Here is a 12171-nt window from a genome sequence, read left to right as displayed (position 1 = left end):
TAGTTCTACTCCCAATATGTCATAATTCATTAGTTTATTATCTTGTTACATACCAAGACGCGTTTAACCGGACCTTCCGCAGAATTTTCATAATACCTGTTTTCTATATTCGTTCTTGCGATTTCCAGAGCCAATTAACTTTACGATGAATAATGTCAAATAAATAACTAACCAGGGCGGGCAACATCATTGCAAGCTATTATGGCGCGTTGGATGCGCGCGCATGTGTGTCCATGCTCGCTATATAGCTTGCTAGCACCGTTACCAGTGCACCGCGATTTATGCGCATAATTACGCCACGGTAATGGTTTAGATTACACCACTTATTGCGCGATTAATAACGCCGTCGCGTTAGCGCGCCGCGGGCTGTGATTTTGCTTGGCCGTCTCGAACATCCCCGGTTTTTCTTCGCGGCGCCACTGAAAAATCTATGGTGAATCTTTGAGAAAAGAAATGATGTTTAGAGGTTAGAAGTTTAGAGGTTACTTTTATAAAACAAATTTGAAAATTTGAACAGTGGATATTTTCTAAGAGATATGTACAGAATTATAGATATTATTTGTAGATAAGATTCTGGTTAATTTGTGAATATCCTAGTCGAAAAATTCATTCTATGTTATATTTTATTTTTATGTCATTAACGATTCTTATATTTATCGAGCAACAGTCTGGGAGTTCTTTAGGACTAATTCTTAGGACCCACTTTCGAAAACGGTAATTTTTCAATGTAACCGCAAAAATGTGATACTATGGAAATAAGATATATAGAATTTCATAAAAAGACGCTTTATCGGAAAATAAAAATATGTTTAAATACTTTACATAGCCACTTTATAATAATTATTAGTTTTAATTTATACGTGACCGTGTAAAGTCATTCTTGCATATTCGTAATTAAAGGAACGTACATTAAATACAAAATTCTTGAATGTTCTGACTAATGATCTCTTTCCTACGAATATATCTCTTAATGTAGGTAGGCTCTTCACTATCTTAACGTTTAAGATATGGAGCTGTTAGGAAGCCTTTAGTGATGAATCCACTAGCAGGCAGCTGGCAAAACGCACCGTCCCGTCTCCTGCCTTTTCTTTGTTTCGTTCCATAATGTATTTTGAACATTTCCGTTGTCTGTATAGTACGACGTTGACTTACTCGGCTCGTAATTACAGCTATTCTTATTTCGTGATCCTTATGTTATCCTGACCTACATATCCTCCACGAAAGTACTACTTAAATTATGATATCTTCTATCGCTGCTTCTCTCTAGTCGCCAGAGTACTTAAAATTTTTGAAACGCCCTAAATTTATTTCTTCGAATTTATCAGCCGAATCTGTGTAAATATCTAGACTTATATGAATCACGTAGGTTCTCATAAAAATCCTAAAAATAAGTCAAAATCTTCTAATTGTCTTCGTTTGTCAAACTATTGACAATCCAAAACTAAATCACCAAAGAATTAATCTCTATTCCCAAGAACAAATCGTCCCTTGTCCCATCGCCACCTTCGATCATAACGCTGCGAGACTATCTTCAGTGAGCAACATTGTAGTGGTGCGATGAGGGTTGGACAGCGCCCTTTAAAGGCAGCGCTCTTTCTTGCGCAGAAATTTATCGTCGGTTAGCTGGTCAGGTGCAGAAACGACGCGGCGCCGTGCTCGGTTCAGGGCGTAGGTAGCTTCCTCAGCCTCGGACACACGTACACGGTACTCCGTACATACAGTCTGTTGAAAACAAAACTGTCTCCCTCCCTCGTGATCTTTTCCTCTCCGCTCCATCCTCTTCCTGCCTATTTCGCTGTGCTCCCTTCTCCCTTTTTCTCGCTGGTTCCCGGCCATCTGCAGTTGCTACACGTGTGCATTATACGCGTGATGCACCGCGAGAAGGTAGAGAGAAAGGGAGAACAGGATCGTATCTCATCTGCTTCCCTTCTGGCCCTCTTCTCCGTTCCATAGATATCGCTCTCATACATTTTCATTCGGTCTTAGCGCTCGTGGGAGGAAGAGAAACGATCGAAACAAGACGAACACAGAGACAGAGCGAAGGGAGGAAGAACACAAAAGTTCTGTCCAAGAACGGAGGACGGAGAGAAGAGAACCAAAGTGGAGTCAGGGGGATGAGAACAGCTCAGCGAGAACATCTCTACGAGTTTCTCCTAATAAGGGGCTCGTCTTATCGCCGCCACTAATCGACCTGGCCTTACTGGGACACGAAATAGACTCTCCGAAACCTGGTCGCCGCTTTTCCCCGCCGTACAATTTGTTATTTGCCTGGAAACGGATGGTCGTGGGTATCGTGTCGCGGCTGTGATCGGGGACGAATCGTGCCGTAAGGCTTGAATGGGATACTGCCCACTTGGTTCGATATAGAAGGACAATGACGAGGTGTGTGGTAGAAAGCGACTATGGCAGATTGCCCAGAGAAATTGGCTGGTAAGTTGGTTGCAGTGTTAGCAAGTTTGAGATTGGGGGATACGAGTGAGAAAGTTCGAGAATTTAGCGATGAAAGTTGGGGGATTAGGTAGGTAAGTGTTACGATAAGCGGCTATGATAGCAGAGGTTTAGAGAATGCGTAAGGGAAAGTATACAGGAACCACTGTATATCAGGAAAATGGATAAATTAACTTAAATTGTCTATAATATTATAGTAACATTTAATAGTTTGAGGAAAAGTACGAGAACTATTATCAGTGTCTTCTAATGTAGTAATGTATTAATTATTAATATTATTAATTATCATCTATGACGTTCGAGAGGTTTAAAGAATGCAGAAGCAAACATGGAAAACTTTATAAGCTAACTATTCAGTATCATCAATTTTCTTAATTTGATGATAATTTTAATCCCTCTGAATGAGCTACTTTAATAATTCTCATTTTTTCTAGGAACGTATACAAGGAGCATATACAGGTTATAGATTGTAGACTTTTGTTTTCTTCACAGTTTTATAATTTTGCAAGTCACAAGTAAAGCTGAATAGACGAAGATAAGATCAATTACTAGGATAATCTTCTGACATGTAATTATTAAAATATATTTCTAAAACTTGTTTTGTTGTCCACTTTGTTGTTATTATGCAAAGGAATTTATTAGTTTAGCAACTCGTGAAATTTCACAAATAGTATCAATTCCTAAATCTCTAAATAACTGAAAAACACATATTCATACTCTGAACATGTTTTATACAACATGTAAGTATTTACTTACACCTGTCGCACTTATTAATCGTAGCATGCAATGCGCTATTACCAAGGTCTCTTCACGCAGCAATCTACGTACTCATACTTAGGTCTATCAACTCGCATAAAGCATATCTACAAACACTCCAGAAACTGGCGACACATATTCGGAAAAAATGAAGACGACACTGAAACGACCAAGTAGAAATAAACGAATCTCAAAAAGCAATCAGAAGAAGATACAACGATATAACGTTGAAGTAAGTCTCAGTGCACATCAATAGTACGCTGCTCATTGCAGCCACGTAGGCTTGTTATAACTGATTTATGTTTAATATAATTGCGCCAATATTCTGAGAACTTGTCAGCTATACCAAAAAGTGTCGAGTGATGAATGATGCTCGACGCTGCCCGCTACACACAGCTCCCTCCCAGCAAGAAGACGATGACGACTAACCGAGAGAAACATATTGAGAAAAGTAGTTAGAGAAGAACAGAGAAAAGTGAGAGAGGACTCAAGAGGATCGCAAGACCCGTTGAGGCAGAGTTTCAAGCTTCTCGCGTCAATGTTACATCGCATGACGTCGAAGACTTCACGACGTTGATGGTCGAATAGTTCGTCAACAAAGAGAAGATAGCAACTTCTGACCTAAGCTATATGGTAGGCTGGCTCGTGCACAACTAGCTAGGCGTAATCGTAATAAATCACGAGCGACGATAGTCGGTCAGCTTTTCTGCAAACATTCTTATCAGAACGGTTGCTTGTACGAGCAGCCATCTAGAGGCACGAGCAGTTCGGCAGCGTCGCGACTGTCTGTCGACATCAAAAGCCAGTCTTGAACGGGCCCGACGAGTCCGTCCAGCGCGCGTCAACGATGATAAATTGCTGGCCTAGCTCGAACCTCTGTATGATCTACACAGAGGCATCGGCGCCCCGGCGCCACTCTCGTTTCTGCAACCCCAGGGTCTTGCCTCGAGTGGGAAATTCAAGAACCATCGCGTAATGCTCCGTTTCTTTCACTCGTTTCGCGTACCTGTTCCACGAGATACGAATCTCGCGCTGCGATCGTGAATCGTTAGCGTTTCCACGAAACCATCGAATAAATTGTCACGGTGAAACCGAGCCGCTGCCTGACTTGATCTATCGTTCGTAGAAACTTTTCCAGTAGCTACGTGTGGTACGTTGAATAGGTTTTTCTCGCGCCACAATTGACAACACACGCGTCGCCTAGCATCTACTCTCGCTAGACCTCCTGCATTCATGGCCTGTTAAATTCAACTTTATGATCGTCTATGCGTCACTTCTCGCGCGGTTGGCTAAGCTTTTCTTCGTGTAAACAAACGTGATGCAAGGGTTCGAGAATTGAGCAGGCCTCAACAAAGACTACTTTCCTGAACCTCGCGTGTGTCGGTCTCGGTGCAACTCGCGGCGATGACATCAGGGGTCACGCGGCTACTTGACCCGCGGCTGTTTTCCATAATATGGTCAATTAGCGCATGTCGGGCCAGTGTCGAGTGGACATTCTGTCTTTCGTACGGGTTTCTATGGGAATGAATTTATCACGGAATTGTGTGGTTCTTAATTTGTTCTTTATTAGGTCGTGTTTGCTAGTATACGTACGTTAATCATTTTGATAGTTTATTACAAGAAGATTATTATTGCTAAGAATAAATTGCATATAGCCTTTGTTTGCGATATTTATTGATACTTATGAGCTATTTGAAAAACAAACAGAGCGATATCTCTTGAAAATTTCGTATCTTTTGCATCAGAATGCGTGGCTAGTGTTTAGTTTCTCAGAAATGAAGAAAATATACATGTTCGTAATTAACGTATCCATCATAGGTGTCACCAACCGTGTGTCTAATGACTGATACGTATAGACCATCGATTCTTATCAAAACACTTTTGAGCTGAAAGAAAGATCTTTACGAACAAAGGACTTTGCCTGTGTACAAATTTTCAGGAACCTCATCTAATTAAATATGGATGTTTTAACTTGAACGAAGTGGAACAGCTCGGCTCCTGTGTCACTTATACAATTAATGTCTTTTTTGACTTCAAACGAGCATACGATTTATAATGATATCTTGTAAGCAAATTGTTGAATATTCGTTTGTTCCTTTTCAATGCAAATTTGACATTTCAGTATAAGAAGATTTTCAATTTATGTCGAATTGTTTTACAAGCATTGCATACTTCGTATGCAATTGACATCCATGTACAAATTGCAATATGGAAATGCCTGTATGTATTTTCTTCATAACCAGCTCGTAGGCGTATGCCGATAAGGCTAGAAAATGTCCTTTTTCAACTCATATTTATACATTAAAATAAGCTGTATTTTAACTCTATTGCAATCCTCGAATTTTCATATTTCAACCTTGTTACACAATAAAAAAAATCCTATGGTATTCGAAACACATATCAGGACAAAAATATAGCCGTTTGTGCATACTCGCATCCATCTCCGCAACCCATATCGTGAAGAATTTTAATACGAACGTGAATGTATTGTAATGTTACAAATTAAATCATGATATCATATAAACATGGCGTTACGTGAAGTATGACAAAACAACAATATTAATCGCATTATTTAATACCGTAACACGTATAAAATTTGTTCGAAAGAAACGAAGATGTAGAGAATATGGAAAAATATATATTGCAATGAGAAAAACACTCGTTTATATTTTATAAAAGTTCTCACAAATTCACACAAATACACAGCTAAAAATTTTCCAAATTTCTATCGAAAATAACGAATTGGACATTTTGACCACTTCGCTAATTCCAGTATTCAACCCAAAAAGATACACTTCTTAGAATAATTCAATTCTCTGTAAACTTTTGAAAATGTCCAACCACCTACGACGAATTTAATTAACACCATAGAGGATATAACGCGCGGTGGCACGACATTATCAATAAAATGTCAAGCAAAACGACTAAACGTTCAATTTAGCATCAACAACGCAGAGAAAGCAACGCGTACAATGTACCGAAAGGCTTAGCAAGTGATCAGCGGATCAGGTAATGAGTGATTAACATTTCACCGTTAACGAACCACTCGTTACCTGGTCAGCCGGTTCAGCTCATTATTCGACGAAATTATCAAACTCCTGATGGCCAATATCAAAACAAACTACATGCACGATCAGCAGTACGTGAACGTGACGTTTACAACGTTTAAAATCGTGAAACGAGTTATCCCTCTTCGTATACGTTCGCTATGTTAATGAGCCTCTCGTTAAGAAACAAGAAAGCGCTGGAATGCGCGCGATAACTGACATTTACGAAACAACCATACGAAACGAAAATCGATACGCTGTGGCATTAACGAGCCATTAATATGTCATCATTAACGACGTGTTAGAAACTACATGAATAGGCACAACCCTTGTCCCGATTAAGAATAAACCAGAGATTGACTTTCCCTGCAGCGACACGATTTCGACGTGGTATTCTCCTTATCTACGTCAACGTCGTGTCTTGTTCAAGATTTCTTAGCGCTAGCCGGATGTGGGTGTTTGTTCGTGGTATTAATGAAGCTTGTAACGTGGTATGGCTGGTTAGGAGTGAACGTTGAATCTTCTGTTAACCCTGTCACGGATCTCTTGTCGTTTTTGACTCAAGTGTTAATAAATTCTCATGAAGAGATTGTTGGTGGTATACCTTGACGTGTAAATTGATTCTGTGCCTTTCACAGTGATATTTAAATTTTATTTATGGTTTGATCATGAAATAATTTCAAACCAAATGACAGATAAAGTTTCTTTGATATTGTTATAGGACAGTAACCTATTAGAAAGCGGTATACGCTTAATGTTTTGTTATCTCGAGTTTATAATAAATCTTCGCTTTTCTTAAGACTCCATATAAGATTCAAGATAACAAGGCAAACATGCGAGTTGGGTTAAAACAACTTTTCTGCATAACACAGTAAAATTACATGTAATATAATACAAGGTTCTTTTATAGATATTTCAATCAATCATTTGACGTTCACAATCGCGACATATACAGGCACAGTTATACGATTATCTTAAATATTTTTGCTCAATAATTTCGCTTATTTTACATCTCCACAATTCACAACTAAGGTTATAATAAATATATCATATTTCATCATTAGTTATTTTTTCTAATTAAAAAATTAAAAATTTTACTCGTAGGTAAAGGAAAATATTTACGATAAGGATTTAAAATTTGGAAATTGATTTACTTCGTTGACAAACTTAAGAAATTCTATTAATTTTCAAACTTTTTTCTTATGATTTCTCAGAAAGTTACTTCAAAAGACTATCCATTTTCTCTCCGTAAATCGCTACTCAAATCCTAATCGAATTTCGATGTCCAACTTCTAAAAATTCGCTGTGTATTCCAATATTCCATTGCCTAACAATTCTCTTTACAAGCTTCGATGACCAAGCAAAGTAGCAACGTTGTACACATTATGCGAGAGCGTGTATTCCCTTTGCCACCCAGGCGAGCGATTCCGTTTCAATGGTTACGTAACTACGCGTAGAGGAGACGTTTTCGTTCGAGTCAGCCAGAGAATTCGATGTTCGACCGATAATTACATGCAAAGAAGCTCGCGCGCTGGCTACCTCGCGGAGACACTTCGGCACGTAGCGTAGACGGGGCGGTAATGCGTATGGACAATTTGACATTTGCAAATAGGGCATCGCTTGTATTCAGTGGTCGTATCGGCGAGCAGCCAGCGTACGTGCAAATTACTCTGCCGCGTAGGCGGAACAACGGGTTGATGCAACGTGAAGCACGAAAGTAAAGTCGCTGTTGTGGCCATGGAATCGGAATGAAAACGCTTTGATTGCTCGATTCTCGTTCGAAGCAGGCCACGAATGGATACAACAACTTTTATACGATTAATACAAGCAGTGTATATTGGAATATTAGCTTTAACCATGAATTTTTCTTTTTTACTTGTTATTGAGCAGATGATATAGAAGAATATTTTTCTGATTTTGGCTCATTATTGGCTTATTATGACAATGACAAACAATAAATTTATTTCACGGATGAATTATTCTACTTGCATACAAAACTTTATCTAATTTTCTCAATTTCTATATTATCTAACTTTTCTTGTCACATATGTACGTAGCATTTTCTAAAGTCAGTTTTTCACACGAAGGTGGACAGATGTCCGGCATCGACGAAATATTTCGCCAATACCTGCGCGTTTCTGTAGAACACGAGCAAGATTGGTAGCGAAAGCCTGTCCTGCGGGGCTTATCGAAAGTTATTTATGTCGCATACGGTAGCTACTCCGCGTGTACGCGGCAGACTGCACGCGTGCACGTGCTACCGAAAATTCCGTCAACACCCACGCGCGGCCCAAGAGCACCTGGCCGACGCGATAAAAACACCGAGGAAAGAGAGAGTAGTCGGATCTTGATAAACTCGCAGACATCGCGAATCCGCTGATAAATCTGTGGCAACAACTTCGCGAATTTTAGTTGCCTTATTTTATTTTAGTGCTTCCATCTGTTTAATGTTTCTATCTGCGAAGAAATTACCAACAAACATACAGTAATTTAAGAAAGTGAAAGTTTTAGAATACAAGTCAAACCGATCAATTGTATCGAGATTAATAGAAACAAAAATGAGAAAAATTAATCAAACATTGCTTAAATATTCTGAATAAAATCAAGAGATTTTTAGAAAATTAAGTTTTCTTTCAATTTGTAAAAATCAATTTGTTCGATGATTTGTAAATGTAGTTTTATATTGTAAAATGAAGATTTTGTTTTCCTGCGGAAACCTACTGGGACTTCATTTATTAAAATGAGCAAATTAGTGCTGAATTAACTAAACTCCTATACATTGAATCCATTCATCTGAACTCCTATTATTCATCTCGACTCATATTATTTGAACGAGAAATCACAGGTAGGGGACACAATTGGTTAGCTCCTATTATATGAACTACAGTTGTATGAATTGTTTATTCCCTGATGGGTTCAGATAAATGAAATTCTGCTGTAAATAGAGATCAAATATTTCTCTTCTATTGGAACTAATATATTTGTCGATTTTATACATATGTATTATGTACATAATACTATTGGAAGATGATAAAAGGAAGACGAGATTGAAAAATAATTCAGAGGTGAATGAATTAAAATCATAAAGATTTAAAATAAGATTTGCAAATATACGATACGATATGTAATTCAACAGAAATATTAAATGTTCACCATGCGAATCAATACTTAAAATTGAAGCTCGAATATAATAATAAGGAAAGTTATTGAGAGTAGGTATCTTTATATAGAAATTACATTATAAAATATAATAACTCTATTAGGGGAGAATTAAGAGATTCTTTGCCTCTCAAAGTACGATAAAAAGATTAAAATAACTAAGAAAATCTAATAAGAGACTTTCAAATCTTACTTCCATTGTTAATAAAAAAATCCCAGTAGAAAATCCCATCTGTACCATAAGTACATGATTACTTTTTTATTGCATATACGTTATTTGATTATCCAGAATCTTTCAAGATAAGACTTCAGATCCGAGGTCCTAGAGAAACTACGTACACCTAGATCCTATCTAACGCAACAGCCTGCCCTTACAACTCACAATTTTCCGCAACTTTATCAGCCAAAAAATTACCATTTTCACGGACCATCTCTCCTAGCAGCCTTTTATCGAGAATCGATCATCCTTCGTCTATTTAAGAAGATTCCACAGAAAACACGCACGGCGAGCAATTTCATCGAGTCGTAAGCTTAAGAATGTATCGGCGGATCGTCAAGGTCGACAATGGCAAAGGGCAGGGTGCACGATTCCCAATGAATCCACGATGCGTTGAATCGCATATTTACGGGACACTGTCGCTGGACAGTTTCGTTTTATGACGAGTATCTCGCGATGCCGTATCCTCCTGGAGGAAACGTGAAAGAGGAAAAGAAAGAGCAGATGGAAAATAAAGAGGTGTCGGAGCAAGGAGGGCTCGAAGCTCGCGGGTAATGGAACACGTCGGTGTTGGCTATCTAGCCGCACCCGCCACTAAATCACGAGATATTACCAGCATTGTGCTCACAATCAGTCGTAATACCCACCACCGACACGATACGACCCCGTGTCAGAATATACCACGATCGTCTGGCTTGGTTACCGTCGATTTCCGATTATTATTCGTGGCGGACGATCATCGGTGCTCTGGCACGACGGTTAGCAATTGCACGCCAGCCTCGTTCGGCCATTCGTAAATCCGTACCGGTTTTCGCGAAACGAAACGAGAAACGCGCGGCGAGAAACGGATAAACAAGTCGAGAGGATGCGTTTGCGCCGGGTCGAAGAAAAGTAAAGGAAGATGAGATTCGATTGGAAAATAAAAAGCCTGCCTCGGAATGCGTTCGTTGTTCCAAGACCAGTTCTCCAATAAGCAAGTGAGCGGCTGTTCGACGTTTTGACGTATGTACGCATTTTTTGAGACACGTTTTACTAAATGCGAAGAAGTTTCTTTTATTAGGATACGTTCCGTGAATGTTTGTGTCTGGGGGCAAGGGATGGCTCTTGAACTGGTTTTGGGAGTTATATTAATGATTCGTTTCACGAACTTCATTTCGTTCAAAAAGCAGATTGCAAGGTAATAAGTTGGTCACTTGCGCTTCAGGGCACAAGGCGGGTCTTTGAGCCGATGTTGGTAGCTATGTTAATGATTCCGTCGAGAAACTTTATTTTAATAACGAAACGAATCATAAGACATTTGCATTGATTTGAAAGATTTCTGTCGTCAGGTTATCGTGTACGTTTACAATTTTATTTGGAGACAATTGGAGATAATTAAGCTGCGTGTTTCAATCATTGAAATATTGGTTATGGAAAGAAGATACAATATCGTCATGGGGATTATGCGTTGCTGAAAATTCACAATCCAAACGAAAACCAACCAAGAATGATCCCTCTGCAAATCTAAGTAAAATGTACTGAATTTATTACGCTTATTATCACTGTAATTTCTTACAACAGCGCAACCACGCGATATATTATTAAAATAAAAATGTAATTTATCACGATATTAAGCGTTCCATTCACATTGCTTCGACATAGCCAGAAATATTGTCATAAATGAGCAATTTTCTTTGAAAGGGCTTGGAACGTCGGCATATTTTCTCCGTAGAAAATTCGTGTGTACGGTTGCATCGTTGACGACGATGAAGTGCGTCATAAAATGGTAACGAGGATCAGTATCGTGATAATTAAGCAAAAGGTCGAAAGTGAGAGTGAAAAGTTTTACGAGCGAGGTGACGCAGATACGCATTTATCGGGCAGCAAGTACGAAGTTCGTCGCAATGAAATTCATGGAATTCAGGAGGTCACGCCCAAAAAGTCTACGACTGCCGCGCGTTTGGGTATTCTGATGATAGCAGGGCGCAGCAGCTGCGCTGATAACGTCGTATGATAAATAGACGCATTCGCCGCACGTGACTGGTTGCTAATAAATTCGATGACGCTTTTCTGTGTGCCATCGTGCAAGGACCGTTCTAAATACAAAAATGAAACAGAAAAAGACCGGCGGAGATAAAAATAGAAGCGTTGGAAAACACTGAATTTTCGTGCAATTTAAACTTGTCACTCAAATATAATGGATTGATAATTTAGCTGGTCAATACTAAAATCTTTTAGAGGAATAAGTGAAATTTTTGATATATTAATTTTCTTTCTATAATTATTTAAATTTATTTTCAGATTTGATATCAAAATTTATTCAATGCGATAAGTAAAGTAACACGATTTTCACTATAGTATACATATTAATCAAACGTTAAGTCATTGATTAAGTTGATACGCGATCTTTTTCAACCTAAAGGTAAAAAGCTAATGTGAGACGTAATTCTCATTTTTATCGAAATCCTATAATTCTGAATTGAGTTTTTGAATCTTTAATTCTCGATTGAAATCCTCGAATTCCCTAAATTGAATAATGTGTGCTATTTTTTTTTTTTTTAAATT

General features: G+C 38.5%; 1 long non-coding RNA gene across 2 annotated transcripts; it reads left to right on the top strand.

Annotated features, from left to right (window-relative positions):
• Window positions 1-278: 278 nt before the first annotated feature.
• Window positions 279-11834, top strand: LOC126875164 (uncharacterized). Of its 2 annotated transcripts, none has more exons than XR_007695590.1 (3): window positions 279-466; window positions 1987-2430; window positions 2883-11834. It is a non-coding gene; the product is annotated as an uncharacterized LOC126875164 (long non-coding RNA). The 2 variants fall into 2 exon arrangements; XR_007695443.1 differs by having other exon boundaries at window positions 1987-3188; window positions 3287-11834.
• The last annotated feature ends 337 nt before the right edge of the window (window positions 11835-12171 follow it).

This window comes from Bombus huntii, chromosome 1, assembly GCF_024542735.1.
Source record: "Bombus huntii isolate Logan2020A chromosome 1, iyBomHunt1.1, whole genome shotgun sequence".
NCBI lineage: Eukaryota > Metazoa > Arthropoda > Insecta > Hymenoptera > Apidae > Bombus > Bombus huntii.
The sequence above is the reverse complement of the archived record's forward strand: the minus strand, read 5'-3'. Positions and strand labels throughout refer to the sequence as shown.